The 27315-nt window shown below is 39.5% G+C and overlaps 1 protein-coding gene across 4 annotated transcripts in view; it reads right to left on the minus strand.

The window, feature by feature from the left end:
* LOC148659992 (uncharacterized) overlaps positions 1-27315 on the minus strand; it is a 63724-nt gene that overhangs the window by 14285 nt on the left and 22124 nt on the right. Inside the window, exon 1 of one of the 4 annotated variants that reach the window (XM_088634015.1) lies at positions 4281-4642. The exons of the other annotated variants lie outside the window; for them this stretch is intronic. The gene's annotated coding sequence lies outside the window, so the exon portion shown is untranslated. Of the gene's footprint in view, positions 1-4280; positions 4643-27315 lie in introns of those variants that run through there. 4 annotated transcript variants of the gene reach the window in all.

Here is a 27315-nt window from a genome sequence, read left to right on the forward strand (position 1 = left end):
ATTCTTGGTAATACCACCAGTAGTTCATCTTTAATTCAGACTCTTTTCCATTGATGTCTAATGTTCATCCTGTCCTGTGTGACAACTAAAATGTTGTGTCTCCTTTCTTTTCAGCATGGAATAAACTTTTACCTGTTCCTACATATACTGTATACAGTATATTCATACATTGTAGTGTTCTTCTTTAAACTGTTGTACTGCACTGTACTTTGTGATATTTTGCTTCCTGCTCTTCTGTTTTGGAAACATATTTTTGGAGATTACATAACTATTTTTTTTAACTGATGTCTCTCCTTGGTGGTGTGATTTGAAATTGAAAATGAAAACAATCATTCACACGGCATTCACCATTGTTAATCTAAGGATTCTCACTGGGTGATCAGTTGACTAACCTTGTGTGTAGCACTTATTAGCATCTACAGTCGCAGACCGGCTGCTAACTGGATTGGAGGCCACACAGGTGTAGGTAAGATCACCGTCTGTGGGATGAAGCACCAGCTTCACGGCTGCACTGCCCAGCTGCTCTGGGTTCTTACTCCCGTCTCTCAGCCAGTGAACCTTGACATCAGTGCCTCCCGTCACATTGCAGTGCAACGTCAGATTGCAGGATGTGTTTTGCTCCCCGTAGCTCTTCTCATGATGGATTTGAACTCCTCTGATCTTCTCTATTAGGGAATAAGTCATCAGAGCATTTTCACAATGAGCCACTGAAGAATGTGCTTGCACTAACAAATTATTTTCTATATATCCAAAAACTTGAATTTACACCTGTCAGAGAATTCATAGTGTAATAGGACACAACTATATTAGGTGGAGCGGTGGCACTCTGGCTAAAGATCTGTGCCTGTGGCTGGAAGGTTGCTACAGTAGTTCAAATTCTGCGGCTGGCAGAGGAATCCTACTCCATTGGGCCCCTGAGCAAGGCCCTTAACCCCAGCTGCTCCAGGGGTGCTATATAAATGGTTGACCCTGTGCTCTGACCCCAAGCTTCTCTCACCCTGTCTGTGTGTCTCATAGAGAGCAAGCTGGGGCATGGGAAAAGACAAATTCCTAATGCAAGAAATTGTATATGGCCAATAAAGTGATCTTACCTTATCATATGTTACCCCTTAAAATGAAAATAACCTGGGTCACAAGTCACTTTTGATAAAAATGGGTCTGAACAATTGAATTTGTTCAAAGACTATTTACGGAAAAGGGGTATATAATTTTAAAAACCTCAAAATGTACCTAACTTTTGACTAGGATACCTATAGCTCTGAACCTCTTGTTACATACTGTATGGCAATGATATCACACCCTTAATCTCTGGGAGTCGTTGTAGTTATTATTATATTGATTGCACCTAAATTATTTTTTGTACCAAAGGAAATGTCCTAATCAGCATGCAGTTTTTGGCAGTACTGGTGAATTAAGGAAGCATATCTTACCATAAACCCGAAGAGTAACTCTGTGCTCTGGGAAGGACCCTGATCCGGTTCCACTGAACACATATTCTCCTTCATCTTCTCCTCTCAGGGGGCTGACAGTTAAAGACCCATCTGTTGGACTCACAGTGAGTCGGCCTTTAAAATTATTGCTCTCAAGAGACTTCACCTGATTAAAGAACTGGATGACATATTCCCTGTTTCTCTCCCACTGTACGATATCTGGATTGACAGAGTTGTAGGTTTTCTCATCCACACCTGAAGGAAGGACAACTGACTGTCCCAGTGTTCCATTCACCACCAAGGAGTGGGACACTTTGACTGGTAGCTGAAAAACTGAGAACATATATTTGTATATATTTTACAGTCAGGCTCATTGAATAAACTGCCTGACTCCCGAATTGACCAGCATACTGACCGACTGGTAAATATTTGTTTCTCTGTTCCATTTTAATACTATGCAATATTGGAAAATGTGAAAACATTACATAATTTCAGAAAAGCCTAAAACCTACTCACTTTTCTCCTTGCCTGGCTGCTCAGTTAGGAGGGACAGCCAGGTGTTGTCATGATCGTAAGTCCCTCCTCTTAAGGGCGCTCCGGCTCTTTCTTGTTTGTGTTGATTTTCCTGTACCTGACTCCTATCCAGCCCCTCCCTACAAAAACCAGACGCTCCCACCATTCCAGGCTCAGCTTTGGAAGCCCGGCTACCAGTGAGTGCAGGAGTGGCCCGAGGGCACAGGCTTCAACACGGCGTCCTGACCATCTGGGTCTGGGGCTTGAGGTGCCTGGCCCCGTTACCCCTTTTTTAGCCCCCCGACCCTTCACCGGATCCCGCTCCGGCTTTTAACATTTTTAACATCAGTCATGGATGGATTACCTGGCTCTGAACCTCTTGTTCACCCTGGCTTCCCCTATGGACTCCCTTTGGACTCCCTACGGACTCCCTTTGGACTTGTTTGCCTTGGCCACGCCTCCGTGAGCACCAGCCCACCGTCGTCACGCCCCCCTGTTCTTCTACCGGCCCCGCTCCTAGTTTTCTCTACTCCATGTTTTTTGCACTCCCATCCGGATTCTATCGTCTGCATAGGTTCCTGATCTGTGCTTCGTGACAGGTGTAGGCTGTATCTTCGATACAATACGATAGACTTTAGACAGTACTTCTTAATGATCAACTTCATTAAGGGATATTCAGGGTTTTTAACTGTTTTATAGGCTGATCCTGATTTGTGGTATTCCATAGCTTTATCTCTGTGCTGTTTTATCTCTGAGTCCCATGGTCTTTGTCATTGAATCCTTGCTTTAAAATCCCTACCTAGCTGAGGAACATTACATAAAAAGTGTATTTATGTAATCATGTAATCACTATAATTGCAAATAGACAGAAGCCACCCAGCTAGCTGTATGACTCCTTAAAGATATTTTATGCACCTAAATTAAATTAGATTTGCCACAGAAAAAGGTTTAAATACTTATGCAATCATGACTTTTCTATTCTACTTCAAAGTGTCGTGACTGCAAGCTTTAAAGCAATATGATGTAACAACTGTGTGCAAAATTTACTACGAATCTGTCAAAGCTAAAAACCAGGACTTGCTAAACTATTGCTTAAGACGTTTTATATAGAAGATATAAAATAAACACTATGCAGAGTTTTCCTCTAAGGACTAAAGTCTGACTTTCTTAAATCCTCAAGTACAACTGAAATCTTTCTTCTCTGTTTTATTTTGGAATGAGGAAACTTTAACAAGTACAGCATTTACAAATAGTCTTTTCAAATTAAATTAAAAAAATGTTAAAAATCCGATGAAATCTCTGAGGAACAAGCTGATTACCAAAAACATGAAGGGTTATCCTTTATTGAGGCAGGTTCCCTGCAGATCCGAAGCCACTGAGCACATACTCTCCTTCGTCTCCTCCTTTTAGTTGAGAGATTGTTAAAGAGCCATCCCTTGTGTTTACAAAGAGTCTGTCTTTGAAGTGATCATTCTTAGGAGCAGACCAGTTTTTATTTAGGAACTGCATGATAACATGTTCATTTTCCAAAACAGTAGTGTTATATTACTGCTGCTGTAGTTTTTCTCATCAAACCCTGAGGGCAGAGTAACTGACTGTCCCAGAGTGCCATTCAGCACCAATGGGGAGGCGCCACTGATAGACACCTGACACACTGGAGGGACAAGAAGTAAGCTTTTTACCAACATGATAAACATGCAGGTCAAAGAAGATGTTACAATAGAAGTAATAGGACATTCGTTTCAAGTACTTTACAAATAGTTCAATGTCTCTCATCAAAAAAAGCTTGGATATGACATGCTTCTCTTTTCACACTCAGCTTATCATAATTCATAAAATACATAAGAAATGCTAAGGATTCTGTTTACTTCTGTGTTCTGTGTTCTGTGTGTGTACTTAAATCTTGAGGAAGTCAATTACAATTGATTTACAAATGTGTATTTTAGTTTTATGTTCTAAAAAATGAAAAATCATTTCTTACAGTTCACCTGAAAGTTAATGACATTTCAGGGATTTGGCCTCCTTATTTCTATTTTCATACATATGCAAAAATGACTCCTTATTAACCCTTTATTCACCTTTGAGAGCCTTAATGAATTAAGTGGAAAGGCTAAGACAGAATCTGAATATTGCATGACATACAGTATGAGCCAGTTGATCGCAACTGTAAGAGTTTTGGAAAAGTAAATGTGATACTAAAATGCCTTTGAGAAAGTGCTTAGAAATCAGCTGGAGCTGAAACAATTTTGCAGTATGACAGGTCCAAAGCACACAACTCCACTTCACTCACCCACAGCTGAAACTATAAGTGCATTAAGAGTACTGGTTGTCACTCACCCAGTAGAAGAAGACTGACTGACAGTGCATGTCTGAGAAATGGGAATCCTCCACCTCCACACATTCTGTACGTACGAACAGATCAAACAACACTTGGCAGTTGTTCTTCCTCTTCAGCTGAATATTCACATTTGAAATGCAGAAGGAGACTGAAAGGTTCCTCATTCAATTCTGCATTACTTCAATACGAAATAATTCAAAAGTGGCAAGTGGCAATGACTTGCAAGCTTATTCCATTTCCTGCAATTGTCCTAAACCTGATTTCAAATTACATTTTGCTTAGATAGAGATTTCTCATGCTGCATATGTTCTCCACCAAGGGGGCGGGGGGAGGAGTATATTGAGCAGGGCGCTTGTGTCTGAGTTGTCCACTTCCTCTGAGTCTGCTGTGGTTTGCTTCTCTACAGGAAGCATGAAAATTCATGTGCCTACACTTGACAAATAACAGTTTTCTAAGTAATATCAGAGTCTCTGCTGAACAGTACATTAACTTTCCTTGCTGATACATTGGATCAATACAATGTCAGCTCCCACACTGAATTCAGACCTTCTCTGATTGGTTTGTTAGAGAACGCCAGGGCCAGTTTTCCCAGTCACAACCTTGGTATGTCTTTAGACTACAAGGAAACCAGAGCACCAGGAGGAAACCTACACGCACACAGTGAAAACATACAAACTCCACTCAGATAGCATCCCAGGTCCAGATCTGAACTCAAAGGCTTAGTGCTGAGAATCAGCAATGCTATTGCTGGGCAGCACCGCACCACTGTGCTGCCCACTCTTTATGAAAACAAAATGAAAAAAGCCCATATCTTGTTTGCTGAAATATTAATTCTCCTGACTCAATATTTTGTAGAAGCACTTTATCATGTTTTCAGTCAAAATCTAATAATGACAAAAGGAGTAGATGAAGATGAAGGAAAAGCATGCTCAATAATTGGTTTTTAACTTGTCTGGCTCCAGAAAGAGCAGTGGTGGTCAGAGATCAGTGCATCCCAGAGAATCCTCAAATTACAGATGCAGATTTCAAACATCTAACTAGAGAGAAATAGTCTTTATTTTCCCTGAGGGGGGGATTTGTTTTACAGCAGCAGTGTTGGTGTACAGACAGAAAAGAAAAACACGAAAAGTACAACAATGTACATACACATTTGCATAGAAAGTCAAGCGCTAAGTAACGATATGGCAACAGGTATGAAGGAGAACTTGAATCTGTTGGTTTTGGAATTGGGGAGTCGGTATCTGCGTTCTGATGGGAGTAACTGGAAATGATTAATCAAGAGGGGTGAAGGATTGTCACAGATGGATTTGCTTTCTGTAAAACACGGGAATGATAGATGGTGGAGAGGGCTGGAAGATCGTGTTTGGGTTTGAGATACATTTAGTACCAAAGCCAATGCACATATGGTCCCGGCCTTCATATATTCTGGATTTGTGACTGCATCTGCTGTGGCACAATGAAAACAACATAAGCCTAACCCAAAACTAGGAATCAGCTATCCATAGAGATGTGAGGTATTATGCTTTCGCCATACTACCTGTGCAATTTAACCATTGCAGCGATACAAACGGTTGTAGTGGCTAGGTTGAAACACTCAGTGGTCACAGGGAAGATTTTCCAACTTTCTAAGAATTGCTAAAGGAGAAAGTTCCCAGGGGATAGAAGATTGGGAACATGCCTCCTTTCTCAGACAAAGGAGAAATCACCTAGAAATAAGGAAAGGAAAAGCAGAAAGCAACAAAGGGAAGAAAAAACAAGCAGGAGAGCACCTTCACTGTTTGTTGTGTGTTTTTGTGCTTTCATCTGTTCTTCACCTGTTCTTTTTTGTCTTGATTTGATGAAAATTAAGAAATAATGCGGTGGCATCTCAGAAGGACAATGGTGAAGGAACAGTGGGAACTATTAAACCAGTGGATAATTTTCTGCATGTAGAAACCTATACGCTGCCAGAAGAGGAAAATTCTCATACTGCTCTGTGAGAATGGGAACTGGGAAGTCTTTCTGATGGATTTTGTAGAGAGCAGACAAATGATGTCTCATTGCAACATGCAAGATAATCATTTGCTGAAATTAATGAAATATTATTATGTTTCAGGAAAATAGAGAGAAGTACAAACAGCTTGTAGTTTCGACAGCAGGTGCAGTGGACATGATGTGAATCATGCGCATATGTGAATATAAAAACAGGCTTAGTTTTTTACACTGTTTACACTTGTATGATTTACACTGTGTGACAGTTTCAGGGTGCCACATCACTACTGGCCAGGATCTTTCATTTATTATTGAAAATAATTGTCATCTATCACAGGAAAAACAAGCCATACAAACGTTCTTCTAGTATTCACTATGTTTAGCATAGGATTAATGTTCCAATTCACTTTCAAAATCAGCAAGTATATACTGTAGTCTAACTCCTTCTCTGTACTCTCAAAATCTCAAAAACTTTTCTTATTCTCTACACTTGCCTCATCATGATATCCAAAGGTTTAGTCTCCTGCCCAGTCAGACTCAATGAGGCAAGCATGATATTGTGATGCCCTTGATCTTAATAATACTTGTTTGATATATGTTCCTGGCCAAACAGGATCAGCTGGTTAGGTTAGGACTTTAGGTAAAAAGGGAGATTCCGGTTAATTTTCTGTCGTATTTTCTGGTGAAAGGCCAGAAGTTTATGAATCAAGTTAGGTTTTGGAAGGATAACATCAGGGTTGTTCCTATGCCTCAATTCTGCATTTCTCTAATAAACAGGGGGTTTATGTGTGTAGGTCCTTCACACCATGCTGCTGCGTTAGGAGGATAGATTAAATTCCTTAACCAGGCAAGGTAAGCAGATAAACTTACAATTTACACTACATGGGTAAATAAGGAGTAGAGGACAGGGCTAAGCACACAGCCTTGGGGGGCTCCAGTGTTTAGAGTCAGGGTAGAAGATATGTTGGTGCCCACCCTCACCACCTGCTGACGTTCCATCAACAAGTCCAGGATCCAATTACAGAGGGAGGTGTTCAGTCCCAGGTCCTGGAGCTTGATGACAAGTTTTGAGAGCACTATGGTATTGAATGCTGAAATGTAATCAACAAACAGTATTCTCACATGTTCCTTTCTTATCCAGGTGTGAGAGGTTAGTATGGAGGGTAGTTGCAATAGCATGTTCTGTTGACCTGTTCTGGTGATACGCAAATTGCAGTGGGTCTAGGGTTTCAGGCAGTGAGGAGGTGATGTATGCTTTGACCAACCGCTCGAAGCACTTCATGATAACTGATGTAAGTACAACAGGGCAGTAGTCATTCAGGCAGCTCTGGGTATCTTAGGAACAGGGACAATGGTGGCATTCATCATAGCAGTGATTTCAACGGTGCAAACTTGAAGAAAACAATGCCTAATCTACATTAACACATCGACTGCCCAACATGCGGAGCAAACACATTGGACAATGTTTACACTCTCTTCCAGGATGGTTACAAAGTCCTCCTTCAACCTTCTTTCGGCAAATCTGATCATGCCTCCATTCTGCTACTTCCCATTTACAAGCAGAAACTTAAACAGGAGAGGCCAGCATTAAGAACCATTCAACATTGGTCGGATGAATCAGATTTTATATTAAATCACTGTTTTGCTACCACTGACTGGCAGATTTTCCGTGAGTTTTTGTCTCAAAAATGTGAAATCTGCAGTGAATTTGGTCTGGTATGTTAGTTAAAGCACTAGATACCTTACTCTGGTTCAGTGGTTTTATCATTGAACACAGTGCCAAAGAGCACAGCTATTATTTAGCTCAAATGAAAGACTAACAGAGTGGTGGATCTGTGGCAAAGGATCTCTGCCTGTGGCTGGAAGTTTGCTGGTTCAAATCCCACAGCCAGCAGAGGAACCCTACTCTGTTGGGCCCCTGAGCAAGGCCCTTCACCCCAACTGCTCCAGGGGTGCTGTATAATGGCTGACCCTGCGCTCTGACCTCAAGCTTCTCTCCTTGTCTGTGTGTCTCATGGAAAGCAAGCTGGGGTATGCAAAAAGACAAATTCCTCATGCAAGAAATTGTAGGTGGCTAATAAAGTGACCTTATCTTATTTACACTGTAGCATTACATCAATAACAGGTCATGTCTTCACAGACTACTAGTTTATGTCGTTGCAATTACCTATAGCAGTGGTTCTCAAACTGTGGTACGCGTCCCGGCAGTGGTACATGGCGTGCCGCCAGGTGGTACGCCAAATGACCCTGGAACTGTGTTGTGTGCGCTGAAAAAATCGGGACGGGTTTTCATATTTTGTCTTTTTATACGTGTCGAATACGCAGCCTACGTACTACGATACAGTGCGCGCTAATACTTCAGTGGACACAAGAGATACTCTGTAATTCTATACCACTCTATAGGAATGCGTGCTACGGACGCAAGTGACCAATTGTATTTAAAAAAAGCTACTGTATCTCCAGCAAATAGGGAGAAAGGAGAATGTGCGTGATTTTGGAACAATGCCAACGTTGTAAACACAGGAATGCATAGAAATGCGTGCTACGTACGCTGGTAATCTTGTGAGCACAGGAAAGCGTGAAAAATAACAGAAAAATATTTAAGAACTGTTCTAAGTTAATTTGAGAAAAATACACCGAGCGTCTCTGTGTTTCTCTCCCATGCGCATTAAATAAATACTTAAAATAAACACTGAAATAAAAACGGAAACGTGGAAAAATGCAAGCTTGCGGATTGCTAAAGCAGGTAAGCCCCACACTATTATGTGAGGAGAAAAAGCTGCTGAACAGCTCGACCTGCTGCCTCCCCCTCCCCGAAAGACACAGTCATTCATAGAATTATTGAAATGTAGGATTATATCAAAAGTACGCTGACAGAGCGCGTTAAGATGAGCAGATGTTTTTCACTGCAATAAGATGAGTCTGTAGTCGATTTGGCCAATTTGCTCGTTTACGTTAGATACGAGTTTGAGGGCATGTCCCATGAAGACTTTCTGTTCTGTAAGCCGCTACCAACAGGAACTACAGGAGAGCACATATTTCAGCTTCTGAATGAATTTATCGAAGAGAATGGCATCGACTAGATAAAATGCATCTGAGTTTGTACAGGCGGTGCTAGAGCAATGACAAGCCGACACAGCGGTGTAGTTGCATGAATTAGAGAGGTTGCTCCAGAAATTAATGGTTTCATTGCAACATTCACCGCGAGACCTTTGCCATCAAGAAAATGCCTGACGATTTAATATCTGTTAGACTGTTGTGAATTGTATCAAGGCTCGAAAAATGAATTCACATCTGCTTTGCTCGACTAAACAGGCTCACCCCTCTCACTGAAATGGTGCTTTTTTATTTTTATGTGTTGTTTTTTTTTCTGTAAAACACTTTGAGAAGCCACATTTTAATATATCAAACAAAGTTTATTATTATAAAATTTATTATATGTATGTGTGAGTGTGTGTGCACATGCGCTCAAGTTGGTCATTGATAATTTCTGGGGTTCCTATGAGATGATGACTTGTAGGTGGTACTTGGATAGTTTGGTTGGATTAGGGGTGGTACTTGGTCCAAACAGTTTGAGAACCACTGACCTATAGGTTGGCATAGAATCAATATATCTGTGCTATGATTAGTACATGTACATTACACCAGGTTCTGTGTGCTGTAGGAATCCATGTGGGATTCCTCTTTTATGATCAGTGATTGTATTGCATTATCTGTGCAAAACGTAGAAGTGCCATCACTGGAATTGGTGTTATATTCCTCTCCGGTTAGGTATGCCTGAAAATCCCCATTGATTCCTTGGTCTCAGTGCAATGCAGCTTTATGTACATGTGTGCTCATCTGGTGAATAACAAAACTGGTGATTCACAAGGGTCTGGAAAAGGCGAATCATTTGAGGAATGTTACATATACATTTTAAGGTCTCAAATGTTCAAATTAGCAATGTAATGGTGAGAAATATTTCACACAAAAAGATCACAAAGAGTGTGGCCCGGTGGCCCAGTGGTTGCAGCTCTGTGGCCCTGGGCTCAATTCCTGGCGTGCTAACTGTGTGGAGTTTGTATGTTCTCCCCATGATTGCAAAGTGCTCTGTAAAGGCAGAGTAAATGAGCAGTGAATGGGAACAGAAAAGAAAGGCTGTGGTTAGCAACGGAAAAGCACACTAACTGCACTGTGAGGGCATGGTGAAACCAAGGGGAAGCTGTTGTGCAAACTGCCTCGAGCTTAATAACCTTGAAGTTCCAAGAAAACACCGGAGAGCAGCTGTACTAGAGGAAGACAATAATTCAGAGAGGCACGGTGTGCTGGTAGGGAGTGTGTTTGTGTGCCCTCTGGCGTTGTGTTGGGTCTTCCCTCATTTTTCCAAGTACAGTTACTTATAACAGCAGTTACCACTCCTGCCTGGGTTCGATTTTGGCCTGGTGTGACCTGTCAGAATCCTTCTTCACCTACCTGATTCATCAGTATCGTCATCCCAGGAATACAGGAAAAGAAAGGACGTTTTCTATTGTTTCACTATTGTTAGCATTAATAAGTATTGGTAGTTTCATATCTGTAGAGGCTGTTTCTGTAGATGTGTCGTCCCTGTTGTGGATCCACAGTGTTGTCCTTGTCTCCTGTCTCTTCCACCATTTTCTGTTAGTATGCAGACCCTGACTATGGTTTGAAAATGGAGTCTCACCAGTCCGTCAAGTGGAGCCAGGAGCAGACTTTAGGGTCTGTTATTGACAGTTATTGACAGTTAATTAGTCATTTCTTTGTTTTTAAATCTAATAATGTTATCTGTGTGCTGTAACACAGAGGCATGGTATCCTTATAAACCCCTTGCAGTGAAATCCCTGAAGAAAGGGTTTTTTTGTTTTGTTTTGTGATTTTTCCCTAACACAAAGAGCACTTAACACCTAAGTAAACAACCATAGGTTTGTGTATCACTGTTTTCTGTGACTTCCCTGGACTTACTGTCAGTGAACTCCCTGTGTTGTGTTTACATAGGCTTTCTCTGGCTGCTCTGTAATCCTCCCACAGTTCAAAGACTAGCTCTCATAGATCTGTCCTCCGAAAAAGTGTGTATGAGCCCGGCAATGTACTGGCATCCTAGCCAGGGTATATCCAGGGTATTGGACTAAGTTGCAATTGGAGATAGCTGAATGAATATCTACAACTGATGTAAAACTAATGGAATAGACCCGTTACCTCTTCCAAGTGGAAACATGTAAATGTTGAATAGTAGGGGGCCCAGTATCGAGCCCTGAGGAACACCAGACTTAAAGAACCCAACTTTAGAACATAAACTCTGAAGAGAAACAAAGTGTCGATGATCAGTAAGGCAAGTTAAACAATTTAAGGGCAACGTCAGAAACTCCAAATGGAGTCACAAGACAAGAAAGTATGATGTCTTGGTTAACAGTGTCAAAAGCAGCACTGACCTCAAGAAGGATAGGGATAGAGAACCAGTATCAGAGGACATAAGAAAATGATTAGTGACTTTAACACTAACCAGTTAAAGGGCAGTTTCTGTGCTGTGGAATTGTCTGAACCAGACTTGAAGGGTTCAAAATTGTTGTTTGCAATAAGATGGTTGCTTCATTGAATTGCAACAGCACGTTACAAAATCTTATGGAAAAGACATTAGCTATTGATTAATTTTTATTTAGATTTCCATTTAAGATAAATGAAACAGGAAACAAAAATGCCAATGTCATTTTACAAAAAAGTCATTTCCTTTAAACTGTTGTCATGTGAACAATATATCAAAATAAAAAATCTAAAAATCTACTCTAAACAATGTGTAAAAATATTAATCGGACAGTTTTGTTCTGATTCAAAGGGACAATAGAGTTGAGCTGTGTCTCTGTGTGACCAGTTGATCATGTATTGGTTTCAGTCACCCTCAGTTTCTGTGTAGTTTCTCCCTCTTCCTCACACATATTCCTGTTAAAAAATGAAACATTTACACAAGGTGCCATCGTACATGACATCTTCATGAAATCTGTTTATCAATGCAGATACTGTCAGACAGGGGCGTTAAATCAGTTAAAGCTTGCAGTTCAGAAGAAATGAGAAAAAAATTAAGAAAAAAAACCGACTGACAATGTAGCAGTCCATTTCTTTTTGTTTAAGTAGGGCAACTATTTGTTCTGTAATAACACGAGATATAATCGTTATAGGAGTATATATAAGAGATCGTATAAGTTTTAATTAATACAGAAGGCAAATCAATACCCCCAAAACTCCAACAGCTTCCTAATTTATATATATATAATATGACAAATATTTACCTGTTTTTGATGGTCTTTCGGATATAGATTGTAATGACAACAGACAGAGTGATGACCACACCCACAGAAAACGAGATCAGTTTCAGCAGGCATAGTGAAATCCCAATTCGATCCATGCCGGTAATTTCTAATAGAGAAGAGGATTGTCCTTAGTACAGTAAGCATGTAAAATACCTTGCTTCGTCTTACGTTATCCCTCTCACAGTATCGGTCACGTTCGTAAACCCCTCCTCTTAAGGACGCTCCAGCCCTTCCTTGTTCTTTACTCATCTCCCCACACCTGCTCCCTGTTCCAGCCCCCTTTTCAGTTCCCCTTAAAAGCCAGACTCTGTTCTGGGCTCTGCATTGGTTTCCGTACCAGGTGAGTCCGGGACCTGGAAACGCCTGGTCCCATCAAGCTTTTAAGTTCCTGTTCCTGCCGGTTCCAACCTGGTTCCTGTTTTAATTCTGTTCGTCTTGGATAGAATGCCCGGTTTTAGAATTTCGCCTTCTCTTGGATTCCCCCTTGGACTTATTTCTGGATTGTTTGCCTCGGCCACACCTCCCCCGAACACCAGCGCACTATGGACAGGCCCCCTGTTTTCATTCCTGACTCCCGCATGCTTTTCCCCCATGTTTTCCTCACTCTACCCCAGATCGTGTCGTCTGCATAGGGTCCTGAAAGAACGCTTTCGTTACAGTATCCAGAACACACAGTAACTCAGCATTACGTATATCAGACAAATGAGATTTAAACAGCCTTTTGGTTAATGGAATCTAGTGCTGCTGTCAGTAATTACTTATATCCCTCCCACTTTCTCCTGCATGGCATATTTTCAACTTTTATAATAATCGTATTTGTACAGTACTTTCCATCCCAAAGGATGAACCGGTGCTGCAACTCTGTGAAAAGCGGATGCAACAACACTGAAGACAAAGCTGTTTTAAAACAGAGAATGCCCAACTTGTGTACCTTTTGGTTAGGAAATAATTGAAGAGTCTGATTTAATTGTAATGAAATATTAAAGTAGGGAGCTGTGTCAGCATGTGTAGGCTGCGAGGGAACAAGAAAAGGTTTATTCCATGTTGACACTCCTGAAGAAGGATCCACTGTCTTCTCTTTTCAGCATGGAATACACCTTTACTCATTTCTTCATAAAACATTAAAGAGATTTACTCCAGGGTAGGAGTAATGTGATCGCTTTTGCAACTTCTACTAAGAGGTCAGCAGCCATATCACCCTGCAACTCACAACTGGCAACTCACTGAAGCTTAGCAGGTATGAGCCTGGTCAGTACCTGGATGGGAGACCTCCTGCTCACCCTGTGGTCCATGTTGGTCCTAATGCCCCAGTAGAGTTACCAATCATGGCCTCCTAATAATCCCCATCTATTAACTGGCTTCATTACTCTGCTCTTCTCCCCACTGATAGCTGATGTGTATGAGTGTTCTGGCGCACTATGGCTGCCATCGCATCATCCAGGTGGATGCTGCACATTAGTGGTGGTGGAGGGGAGTCCCTATTACCTGTAAAGCACTTTGAGTGGTGTGTCCAGAAAAGTGCTATATAAGTATAAGCAATTATTATTATTATTATTATTTATTCCTTCATTCATTTCAATACCTTTAGTTTCTTTCTATGTTGGATATATAATCAGTACAAATAAAGAAATAAAGAAAGCTCTTACCGTTCACCTGAAGGTTAATGATCTTTGGAGGGATCTCCCTTCCTGTTTTTAATAACCCCCCAAACATGTATGTTCCAGAGTCATCCAGGCGTAACTGAGTCAGTGTTAAATCCCCGTTCAGATCACTCATCTGTATCCTCCCCCTGAACTGAGCGAGGAAATCTGTATTTGTTTTTCTTTTCTGCAATAAGTTTTCCTTCCTTCATCCAATCCATTATGACCACGCCTTCAGCAGAAGCATTTAACAGACATGAAGGCAGGGTGACTGATCCTCCCACAGTGCCTGTGACATTCGCTTGAGCAGACACTGGCAGGGGCAGATTGACACCTCAAGGAGAAACAAGCAAATGTTGTTTAATTCAAAAAGCAATTTTGAACTTAAAGCTCATTTAACTTACAGTACATTTTACCCACCTTGATAGCCTCAGGAGAGGATGTTATTTAGATTATTATTCATGATAGCCATAGCCAGCAGCCATATCACTCTGCAACTCACAGCTGGCAGCCCCATTGGAGCTCAGCAGGTGTGAGCCTGGATGGGAGATCTCCTGGGAAAAACTAAGGTTGCTGCTGGAAGAGGTGTTAGTGGGGCCAGCAGGGGGCGCTCACCCTGTGGTCCATGTGGGTCTTAATGCCCCAGTATAGTGAGGGGGACACTATACTGTAAATAGGCGCCGTCCTTCGGATGAGATGTAAAACCGAGGTCCTGACTCTCTGTGGTCATTAAAAATCCCAGGGTGTTTCTCGAAAAGAGTAGGGGTGTTACCCTGGTGTCCTGGCCAAATTTCCCATTGGTCCTTTCCAATCATGGCCTCCTAATAATCCCCATTTCAGAACTGGCTTCATTACTCTGCTCTCCTCCCCACTGTTAGCTGATGTGTGGTGAGCATTCTGGCGCACTATGGCTGTCGTCACATCATCCAGGTGGGGCTGCACATTGGTGGTGGTGGAGGGGAGTCCCCATTACCTGTAAAGCGCTTTGAGTAGAGTGTCCAGAAAAGCGCTATATAAGTGTAAGCAATTATTATTATTATAATCATATTTTCCTCTCAGAGGATATAGACTGGGATACTGTGTGGCATAATGTTAATTATCCATTTAGAGCTATACATAAGAAACTGCTTCAGTAAAAAATTTTAAACAGACTCTATTATACCCCAGAAAAATTGAAAAGGATGAAGTGTCACAATACAGGAGTGTGTTCCAAATGTAATACACATAAAGGATCACTATTGTACTTATTATGGTATTGTCAGCACATACTGTCATTCTGGACCTCCACGGTGAGGAAAGCTTTCAGGCACCAAAATATCTCAATTCCACTTACTCCCATTACATGTATCATTGGTGATTTATCAAAGGTTAAAGTAGCAATTCAATATAAAAGTACTTTTTTGACTCTCTGTATTGATATTGTGGACTATAGGAAACATCAGGGAGGAGACCACATCCCTATTTACAACAATGGGACTGCAGTGGAGAGGGTCAGCAGTTGTAAGTTCCTGGGAGTTAACATCTCAGAGGACTTAACCTGGACCCACCACACCAACATCGTGGTCAAGACAGCACGGCAGTGCCTGTTCTTTCTCCGCAGGCTAAAGAAGTTCGGCATGCCGTCACATATCCAGGCCAGCTTCTACAGGTGCACTATTAAGAGCATCCTGACTGGTTTCATCACTGCCTGGTATGGGAGCTGCTCCGCACGGGATTGCAAAGTACTGCAGAGGGTGGTGAAGTCAGCGCAGCTTATCACCAGCTGTGAGCTACCAAACATCCAGGATATCTACTCAGCTAGATGTCTTAAGAAGGCCAGGTCCATTCTCAAGGACCCCAGTCATCCCAGTCACAAACTGTTTTCCCTCCTACCATCCGGTAAACGGTACCAAAGCATTCGGTCCAAGTCCAACAGACTACAGAACAGCTTCTACCTCCAGGCAATAAGACTTCTAAAAAGCCAACCTGCAGCTCCTTTAGCAAATCACCTGTAATGGTTACGTGAACACACAGTTTTCACTGTATTCAGCATAACTGCACTACTTGTATATATTGCACACACCATGGACACATAACAGCTCTACTCATATTGAGTTTTATTCCATTTAAAAAATGTAACCTTAGTTTTGTGATTTTTGTGATTTTTGTGATTCTTGTGATTTTTGTGAGCTCGCAGAAAAAGACATTTCATTGCCAGCAACTACTGCTGCACGCTGCATTGTTGTGCATTTGATAAATAAACTTTGACTTGACTTATTGCTAAAAAAACAATATTGTGAAAATGAGTGGACAGTACAGGAACGTCGTACAAAGAATGGATTAAAGAGGCTGTATCACAAGTTAAATCTGAAAAGATTTCATATAATTTACAGGGGAAACTTAGTGACTATAGGAATGTTTGGGGCCCATTAGAGATATACTTGAATGGCACTGGATGTTAAGAATATTAGTATGAAGTTTTTGATTTTTTTTTGTAAATGTATGTTTTTTTTGTTATTTTCTAAGAAGAACAAAAATGAAAGAGTGAAAAAATAAATATAATTAAAGATGTCCTCCAAAGTTGGGGGGGTGGAGGTGGGTTAAAAAATAAGAAAAAAATGATTTTCCTTTTTTTTAACACAAACAAGACTAACAGAACTGTTATATTCTCTTGATTTTGATCAGAATTTTAGTAACAGAAGTTGAGCAATAATAATAATACTTTCATGGTCATCCTAAAATGTGTACTTTAATTTTTACTGCTGAATAGAAATTCCAAAGGCTTTCTGTTCCCAAATGGAGGGCACGTTTTATAATAATACAACCTGTAGTTAAAACACATTTGGAGAGTTTCTTAAGGAAATACATAAGTTAACTATTTCCCTGCATGTAAAAAATGATTTTTAGTCTGCTGTCACATTCCTTTCAAATCACAAAACATGCTAGTGATATTTTTTCCAAGAGAAACATTTTAATTTTTTTTTACAAATTTTTAAAGCATAATGCAACTTGAAGATAAAAGTATTTAGGACTAATTAGAAATGGGAGAACTAGTTTTTTTTTCAAGAAGTTACTGTATATCTCTTATAAATCACGAGGTCATGTGAAAAGCCTTAATATGAAAATTAATATGAGACTTGAGCCAAATACATGTACCTTCACACAGAGGATATTTCAGCTGAAGCTTCTAAAGAAGCAAACCCTGTGGTACACTGATAAATTTAAAAAGAAATGTAATGAAACTTAACCTGTTAAGTTTTCCATATCTAGATAACCACATTAAAACTGCATTTCTCCCTGTATAAGGAATTGAACAAAACATGATAAAATAGATCTGATATATTTTGTGTATATATATGGCTATTAAAACTGACATCATTGAATAATAACTGCTTTTATGCACAAAGCAGTGTCTTTCAAAAGAAGGCTGATATGAAGGGAAAATCTCATTCATAATTGGAAAGACAGACATCAAGAATGCAAGGACTTATTCACTAAACAGCAAACATTGAAGGAAAAAAATTAATTTGAGATTCGTATCATTTTAACAGACTTAATTTCTTGCACGGTGCTTGATACATTATGATTCTACACTAGAACATGAGAAAAGTACTCATCTCCATGTCACTAACCCACAGCAAATCTCTGTGCATTAGGAGTACAGGTTGTGCGTCACTTACCCAGCAGAAGAAGACAGACTGACAGTGCACGTGTGAGATATGGGAATCCTCCAACTCCACACATTCTGTACGAACAAACAGATCAAACAAAGCCTCTTCAACTGAATATTCACGTTTGGAATGCAGAATGAGCCTGAAAGGTTCCTCTTTAGTTCTGTTTTACTCCAGTGAAAAAACTGCTTTTAAAATTTCAGTGTTACTTAAATAGCATAGGGAGTTAAAACTAATTTGTGTGTAAAATGTATTTTAGATATGTGAAGATTGATTATCCACATGAAATAAACAGATTATACTGTATGTGTTACTTTTCTGTATACATAAAAATACATTGGCACATCTACATTAGCAGGATCAGAATCTCCTAGTAAATATTAACATGTCTGTCTAGTTGTTGTTAGTAAAATCAAAGAGTTCTAACTGTAATTTGCCTTATTATACAGAGCACACTATATACAATTACCACACTTTTTCAATATTGCTTAAATACTGTAGGGTGTTAAAACTACATTTAAAACTTCCACACAGTATTATCCATTCTTCACAGCTCTTATAAACATTAGCTTAAATGACCATCAGTCCCTGTTACGACCCCAAGTGTCTAGGGGTAAAGGGATGTAACATTTAGGATAATTCTTTTGGAAGCAGGTAGGTAGGTTCTGGTGAGGGACTAGGGAGCGTGATAACAAAGGTGGGTGCAAAAGTGATGAATTTAAGTTGAATAAGTGACTGGTAAGACACGATAACACACAGGGATAAGGAACTAGATTGGTGCCAAAGAAAAGAAAATAAACTAAAATGGAGCTGGCTAGGAAAGTGAGGGGAAGCTAACCTGACTGCAAAAGAAAACCGGAAACACACGGTCTTCGGCATCTTCAACACCCTAGCTAACCTCCACTGACTACCCAAAACCATACAACACAAACGGCACTCACCCATACTAAACTACTGTTACTAATACAAAATCAACTAAGTGTGTAGAATGTACCCAACAACCTAAACTAACCTTATACACAAAAGTTCACACAAAAGCACAAGTGAACCAGGAATACAAATAAGGGAAAACGAGAGTAATCAACAGGAACAGGGTACAAAAGAACACAGAGGTTGAATTGGAAGTCAACAATCCCATCTCAAGGAATACCGGCTGTTGTATGTTTTCTTTCATTGAAGTTCTTAAACTGTCTGTCCCTCTGAAGGGATGCAAGGAGTCAAGGAACTGTCCAGTGAAGGTTTGAAATGAGTTTAATACAGATGAAAAAGGTCGTTTTGGAGAATACTAAAGAGACACACAAGGTATATTTCCCACAGTGTCCTGAATTGCAACAGAGTCCAGCCACAGTCACCCAATGCTATTATCATGAATGGGTGTTTGATTGACCATTGCCAAAATGCTTCTACATAAGGCCTGGTGTCTATTCTTGGTGATGTTATCCCTCCTTTCAGCCATTGTTGGGATGTTGCATACAACAGCAGTCAGCAGCCAGATCAGGATTAATGACCCCAGGCCAGAGTCAGCTTTCTACACATCCATTTTCTAACCTCTTCTTCCAGCTCAGAGCCCTGGGGGGAGCCGAACGCAGGCCAGATAGGTACACACTCACACCAGAGTCAGTTTTTCTTACGACTATCAACTGAATAAATGAAGCTGGCAAGTGAGAATGACAAAGAGTATCTCAACATGATTTTTGACTTGTGTAAATTGGTTAAGTTATGCTGATGTGATATAAAGTTAAGACATTGCTGTGTTTCTCAGTTAATTTAAAATCGAATTTGAATTAATTCTTATTAGATTAAAATCTAATCTAATTTAAAATTGTAATAAATGTTGGTTACCGTATTAAATTATTGTATTCAATTTTAAATTGGTATTTGGTATTTTTTCTTTTTTAATGGCATCTGTCCTTTTTTTTTTATTTCAAAGGCAGCCAGGACACTAGACTTAACTTCTCCTGGAAATGTGTCTCATAGGTTAATAGTTAATGACTATATCCAGGAACAAGTTTGTATACACACTGTTGTAATCATTTTTCCATCGTGAGTACTTTGTGAGTTCAAACAGCAGCTTACAATTGTGAAATTGTGAAAAATATTTCAAAGCGTGCTATAGATGATGCTTCTTCCTCTTTCTCGGAAAATACAGATCAAATGATCAAATTAGGAATTACTTTACTAACAATTCTGCCTTTTTGTGATCATTTAGGAAAGAGTTTTGTAGACAAAACCCATAAATGGAAATCGACAGATGTGCTATTTTAGAATTTTAGAATTACCAGCAGCCAGACATTGAAAAAGATACACAGCTTCTTTTTGACAGTAGACAGTTCTTTTTTCTACAGTGTTATTTTGTAAATTATCAGAATACATGTTGTAACAGAAAGAATAAGGTTCTGGATCCAGAGATGAAGTTAAACAGATGAGTTTATTGCATGCAAGGAACAATAAAGCAGAAGTCTTGTTTCCCGCAAGAAACAACAAGACCAAAATAAGTGCTGGTACAAACTTTAGGTTTATATATCCTTTCCTTTCCACTTCTGACGTCACTCGTTATTATGGTAAAGGGGGGAGGTCACATGTTTGACCAGTTTACAGCTTTTTGGCCAAATGGTCAGTGATTAAGTCCCCAGGGGGTTTCCTAGCTCTCCTAGCTCGCATCTGGAATCCTTATTAGTTAACCCCCTTCCCTGCCATAAATTCCTGTTGCTTAGAAGTCTAATCTTCATGCAGAAAGGACTTAAAGGTAACATCTTGTATCTTTCTTCAATTATATAATTTCAGAAAAGCCTAAAACCTACCCACTTTCCTTCTTCCCTGGCTGCCCAGTTAGGAGGGACAGCTAGGTGTAGGCTGCATCTTGGCGGTACAATAGACTTTCCACTTTTTCATGATCAACTTCATTAAGCGCTCAAAGGTATTTTCAGGGATTTTTAACTGTTTTATAGGCTTATCCTGATCTGTGGTTTTCTATAGCTTTATCTCTGAGCTATTTTAAAAGCCCCCTGTCCTTCTTCATTGAATCCTTGCTTTAAATTCCCTACCTGGCTGAAGAACTTTGCATAAAAAGTGTATTTATGTAATCATGTAAACCACTATTATTGCATATAGACAGAAGCCACTCAGCTAGCTGTATGATATTTTATGCACCTAAATTAAATTAGATTTGCCACAGAAAAAGGTTTAAATACTTATGCAATCATGACTTTTCTATTCTACTTCAAAGTGTCGTGACTGCAAGTTTTAAAGCAATATGATGTAAAAACTGTGTGCAGAATCTACTATGAATCTATCAAAGTTTGCAATCAAGACTTGCTAAACTATTGTTTTAAACTTTTTATATAGAAGATATCAAATAAATTTCAGTTAAGCATGTAACGTTGCCATAGCCAAAATGTAAATGTAGTGGCTCTCTGAAGGCACCAGTTCTGTAGGGTTTGGGCATTTACTGGGACAATTATTAATTGTAGCAGTAAATCACGAAATTGATTCTTTTGATGGCTTTAGAATCCAACCATGCGACATAACTCAAACAACGCACACACGCAGGTACTAATACACGAGGATACATTTATTAATACATAGAATATGCATGTAAACCTAACAGATCTTATCGAGAGGGTTATCAGAATACAAAAGGTATATATTCAGTCAGTTACAAAGTGTTACACATATCAAGAGGACATACGTTCAGTATATCATTCATAAAGACCGTTTCGTAAATGAACTTGGTTATAACTTCTACATTAGATACTCAAAACAAGTACATAACTCTTAGGAATTAAATTGATATCAACTGGTTGGGATAACAATTGAATTCTCGAGCTGTAATGCATTGAAGTTGAATACTCATCCAATCTCTGGGGATTCAGATCTCCTGCGGGCACAAAGAAACAGTTGCAGGCTTGTTGCTGTCCAATCCGCGCTCTCTGGCTCGGTGCCAGGCTGTGCTGTGCGGCTTGCGACGGTGCGCTGCTGATGCTCACTGGACGGCTAGTTAGTGTTGGCTTTAACTAGCAAAGTTTGTGCACAGGAGAAAAGATGACTGTGGGTTCCAGCAAGTCAGGAAGAGGACCGGTTCGTTCCTGATGAAGAGCTAGTTCTGAATAGTAATTCAGCTGTCCACAGTTCCGTCCTGTTCACGAGGCCTGCTGCTGGTTACTCTCTGGCAACCTCCACTCTAGACTCTTAGAACAAAGGAAAGTTCTGGCACTCGGACACACTGGCCGTTCCGTGGTTGTCCGGGCTGAGTCTCAGGATGGTCAGGAGGAGAATGTCCTGCCCTTGGGAGCCTTCTGCTCCTGGGCCGTCCTGACCTGGAATTCTCCTTTGAATTCCCTTTAGAAAAGTCCACAGAATTCTCCTGAATCTTACTGAATCTCTCAGGCTCTCTGTGTTGCCTGTTTTTACCTGGAGGAACTTCAGCTCGTTGATTGGCTGAAAGTTCCATGGGCATCAGAGTCCCACGTGGGTTACTCGGCCCTACCAGTCCCTGATTGGTTGATCAAGGTGAGATATGAGTCACTTACTCCTGACACTTAGGAATGCAGTCCAGATGTCCATCTGGCACTCCCTAGACAGATAGGCGCCAACGGATGACCATTGATCATGATAGCCAGGCTTAGCTAAGTGCATCCCCCTATGGGAGCTGTCCTTATCAAAGGAACCTTAAATCAGCCTGCATGAATAGTTTCTCTGTGGCTGCACGACAGAGATGAACAGAGAAATGACGCCTAATTTGGGAAAGCTCAGAAACACTTAATTCTGCCTTATTAATAAGCCTCAACGCTACACTGGACAGCCGGCTATGGAGTTGCAGGAGCTGGAAACTATAACTAGTATGACACACCTGAAGAAAGCTTTACTGCCAAAACATTGTGTCTCTTCTCCTTTCAGCATAGAAAAAACCTTTACCTGTTCCTTTGTACCCATGCATGCAGATTCTACCTACTTGATCTTGTTTATTAGCATGACATTAGACTTTAATTCTTTGTTCATTTGACATTTCTTTCATGCTTTGTGAATTTCCATCGCTCGCAGTTGTATAAGGATTATTACCTAATGGCAATCTGAGGTAGCAGAAATATCACAAGAGGCATGAATAATAAGCAGACCTGTCAAATGTTGTAGAAGGCTAAGCAAATTTGGAAATTGAAATAGAAGTTAACTATAAGTCCAGTGCAAAACCTCTCCGTTCAGTGGTTCAGAATAATAAATATGCTGATTGTAGGAAAATATTCTGACCGCAAAGAAGAGTGAAGAACATACAGTTGACAAAGCAAAACAGTTATGATATGAAAACATTCATTGTTTAATGTGTTCTGTTTCTGGTCAGGAACTACACGTTTGTGTACAATTAAAATTTTTATTACCTCTGAAGCACAACAAACTGAGGGTGATAATATAAATGACACCACATGCGACTACCGCCAGTCTTGAACGGGTATTTTTCCATGGATTTACTTTTCCATTATCTGTAATAAAAATGCCAGTAGTCAGTCAAAAGTACGTTGGGGAAAAAACATGGAGGCACAGTGGTTAACATTGCTGTCTCACAGCGCTTGGGCCCTGGGTTCAATCCCGAACGTGGGGTCTATCTATGTGGAGTTTGTATGTTCCTCCTGTGTTTGTGTGGGTTATTCTAGCTGCTCCAGTTTCCTCCCACAGACCAAAGACATGTGCTGGCAGGTTAACTGGCATCCCATCCAGGGTGTACCCCGCCTTACACCTGTTGCTTAGGTGCCCCCATCACTCTGAATTGGATTAAGAGGTTAGAAAATCAGTGAATGGTAATCAGTAAATATTGTGTATGTGTGTAATTAATAATAAAAAGAATATTTTAAAAATAAGTGATTTTAACCTAGCAACAGACAAGTAGTCTGAAATAGTTAATAGTTAAAGTCAACTGATAATATTCAAAGGTTTATCCAAAGGTTATGTCATAAAAGGTAACCATTTTTCAAAGGTTCATTTATTTTTGCCCATTTCATCATTGCTTTTGAAATTTAGGATTTGTTATTTTATAGTTTCTGACAATTGAAATGAATAGAGTGCCCTCCAAATATTCAAATAATTAATTAATTGAATTCCAGAAAACCCAATTGTGAATAAATCTGGAAGGCAATGTATGCAGCCTAAACACTTTGATAAGATAATTTAAAAGGGCACTTAATTTAAAACATTGACACAACTAGGTAACAGAGGTCAAATGCAAGCAGAATGTAGAACAACTTGTGCATTTCAGTTATTGTTGTTGATTCTTAAACATATATGCAATGTTGACTCAGTTTCATTTAATGTACAATTGGATTATAATACCAGATCTCAACTTTTAACCAAATAGAATTCCGCAATGTATACAACCCGGAACAGACTGTGAAAGTATACGTCATCATCGTTAGAAGCTTTCAGAGACTACAGAAACAACACTTTTCTTCTCAGCCTAACCTGATCCTGGAACTTAACTGGTGACTGTTATATTTTTAAAAGAATGCTCACAAATATTATCCCTTTATCCTAAAATTATTAAGAAGCATATTTTGTTTATTTCAACTAACTGTATAATCAACTGTTTTTGTTCGTATCTTTGCTCGTTTCAACATATCGCATGCAGAAAACATTTGTAGAGCTGATATTGTCAAATAGAATTTAGTTTTGTTCATCCCATCTATAAAGCTATAATTAAGAGACAGCTGACAGTCACCAGGATTCACTTTATAAATAGCACTCTTTGTAAATTTAATGTTTTCATTCAACTTCAATTCACAATGACTGTTGGTAAAGCACTCTTATAAATAGATCCTACTGTAATTAGGCTAAGGTTTATCCTTTAAATATGGTACCTTCATAATGTTATAGTGCCTTTATTTATACTTCCTTACTATAAGATATGAGTTTGATACTGGAGATATACAAAATATTATTAGCTTTTGGGCCATAAATCCATGACTCAAACCCAGTGGAGTACAATGTCAGCCCTGGACCTAAAACTACTGAATTATAGCTCAAGGATTGCAGTTATGAACCAATGCTCTAAACATGTCAAATAATTAATGACACTCATTATTTTGGTTCCTCAATACCCCTATCTTAAAGATGAAAACTGCAGTATTGAAAAAAAAGTATAAGAAAAGCATACGTATTCATCCCACTTACCTTTGTTGTTATGTAAGCAGGCATCGTTGACAACAATTGTGTCAGAGTCCCAACTAACCACATTACTGCTATTGCACAATATGGAGCTGCCATTTGTAGTAATTGTAAGGGAAGTAGTAGAACTTGGATCCATTACATAAGATTTAGAACACTGGAAAACCTCTATGTTGTCACACTCAGAAACAGTGGAAAGTTCTGTATTTGTAGAGCAAATTATGGAAAAATTGCATATCCTTGATGTTGAGAAATTGTGTCTCACTTCCAGTACAGGTTTATTTATCTTTTCTGTAAGAAACATGAAGTCATAGTTATTAGAGCAAACATAGCATTTCATCTATTGGTGTTTGAAGTAAGTCACCTTTTCAAAGCACAAATGTGCTTTCACTTTTGAATTACTTTTTAACACTTGTGATTTACCTGGAGGTACTTAATATTGTGTTGCCACAATTGTATAGCCAGGGCTTCAAATTAAAAGTTCAGAGTGAAGGGTTTGAAAAATAAAATTTTGCCGAGCGCATTTTTTATTTTATTTGATTAGCAAATTAAAAACCTAATTTAATAGGTTAACCTATTTGAACAGACACTCAAAGCAAGCAGTTAAGGAGGCAACATGCAGTTTTGGATATATTTCGAGAGTGTTGTGGTTTCAAGCTTCATGTATCTCTTGAACAATATGCTGTATAGTAGTAATTTGGTACTAGTTAGTGCAATTATATTAAAGTATACCAGAACTGCAAAATGTGCATGTAAGTTTTAGCAAAAGTTAAAATTGTTGCTCAAAGTTAATTAACATTTTCGCAAAAGTCAAAAGTTGTGCTAAAATTAATGGGATTCATGTAATTTATTAATTTACATGTGCACAACTTTTAATATTTGCACATTGGAAAATGACCTCTATTTTTATTTAATATTTGAGAAAGTAATGAGTCAGTAATTTGTTACTAATGAGTGAATTCATTTTGTGGTAGACTACTTAACATTCCTTTATCATTCTTTACTTTAGCAATTGTGCTACATACTGTACATATAAATTCAGGCACTCCAAGGTCAAAAAAGATTTTAGTTTTACAGGGTCTGCTGAATACTATGTGGTACCAACACTAAACCTGCAGATCAGACATCCATAAACATTCAGAATTGAAATTGGGTTTATATTTATGATGTACGCTACAATAAATACATCATACGTACCATATATCACAAGTCTCATATCCTCATCATACTTCTCAACGTCATCTTTGGAATCGTTTCTTATTAGAAGTTTTACTATGTAGTTGGTCCCATCTTTCATTTGCAGTCTGTTAATCTGTAAAGATCCATTTTCTTTGTAAAGATTCAACCTATTTTGGAATTCTGGAATTCTATCAGTATTCACTTGTCCATTGGAGAAGGTTGCAATTATCTTGCCATCAGCCAGCCACTGGATCTGAAAAGGACTATGTATCTGTTTCCTAGCAGACAAGATAACGGATCCATTCAAAATTCCATTGATTATTCTTGGGGGCTCTGCCCAGCAGTTATCACCTACAGTAGATGAAGACAAAGAAATATGGTTGGAAAGCTTGTTTCAGAATGTGCGGAATTGGTATAAGCAAAAGTAAATGTATAATTGATACTGGTTACTTCACAGAGTGGCTGAATCCTTCTACTTCAATGAGACTTTAACATGATCACAGGAAATATAGAAGACTCAGTTATGCAGACTGAGAAGTAGGATTTGTATGAACCCATTTAAAGTATTGTAACGTCCTCGCCTGGTGGTGAGGAGGAAGCACCTAGGCGCTCGTAGTACCGCTGGGCATGCTGGGAGTGGTAGCCGGGGAGAGTCTGAGGGTCAGCACGATGACCAGCGGCTGACCCTACCTGTGTAAATAATGTCCTAGTAGTTCTAGTGCCCTGTGTAGTCTTATAAGAGTATAGCGTGTTGTTAAGTAATTACCACCCTAAAGATGTGTACGTGTTCTGTCAGTCTCCTCATGTGCATGTATATCCTGTGTTTGGTTTTGTGTGGTTGTTAATGAAAAAAGCTAGTGCTTGGTTTGTTAATCGTGTCTCCACTGATCCTTTGTTCTGAAAAGAACCTGTAAATGCTACAGTATGTATGCCATGTATGCCAACCCCCCGCCACAGACTGCAGCCCTGAACCAGCATATTAATCACTTTAAGAGGGCACATTTCAGTGATCTATCATTGTTGGCTTGCAGAAGATGTACTAATGTTTGACTTTCAGCAAAAGCCTACTCAGCCCCAAAAAACAGTCCTTCACAGAGATTAATCCCCAAAACATGGTCGCTCTTCTCACATGGAGCAAGTCTTCTG

This window comes from Lepisosteus platostomus, chromosome 6, assembly GCF_059453375.1.
Source record: "Lepisosteus platostomus isolate fLepPlt1 chromosome 6, fLepPlt1.hap1, whole genome shotgun sequence".
In the NCBI taxonomy this organism is placed as follows: Eukaryota; Metazoa; Chordata; class Actinopteri; order Semionotiformes; family Lepisosteidae; genus Lepisosteus; species Lepisosteus platostomus.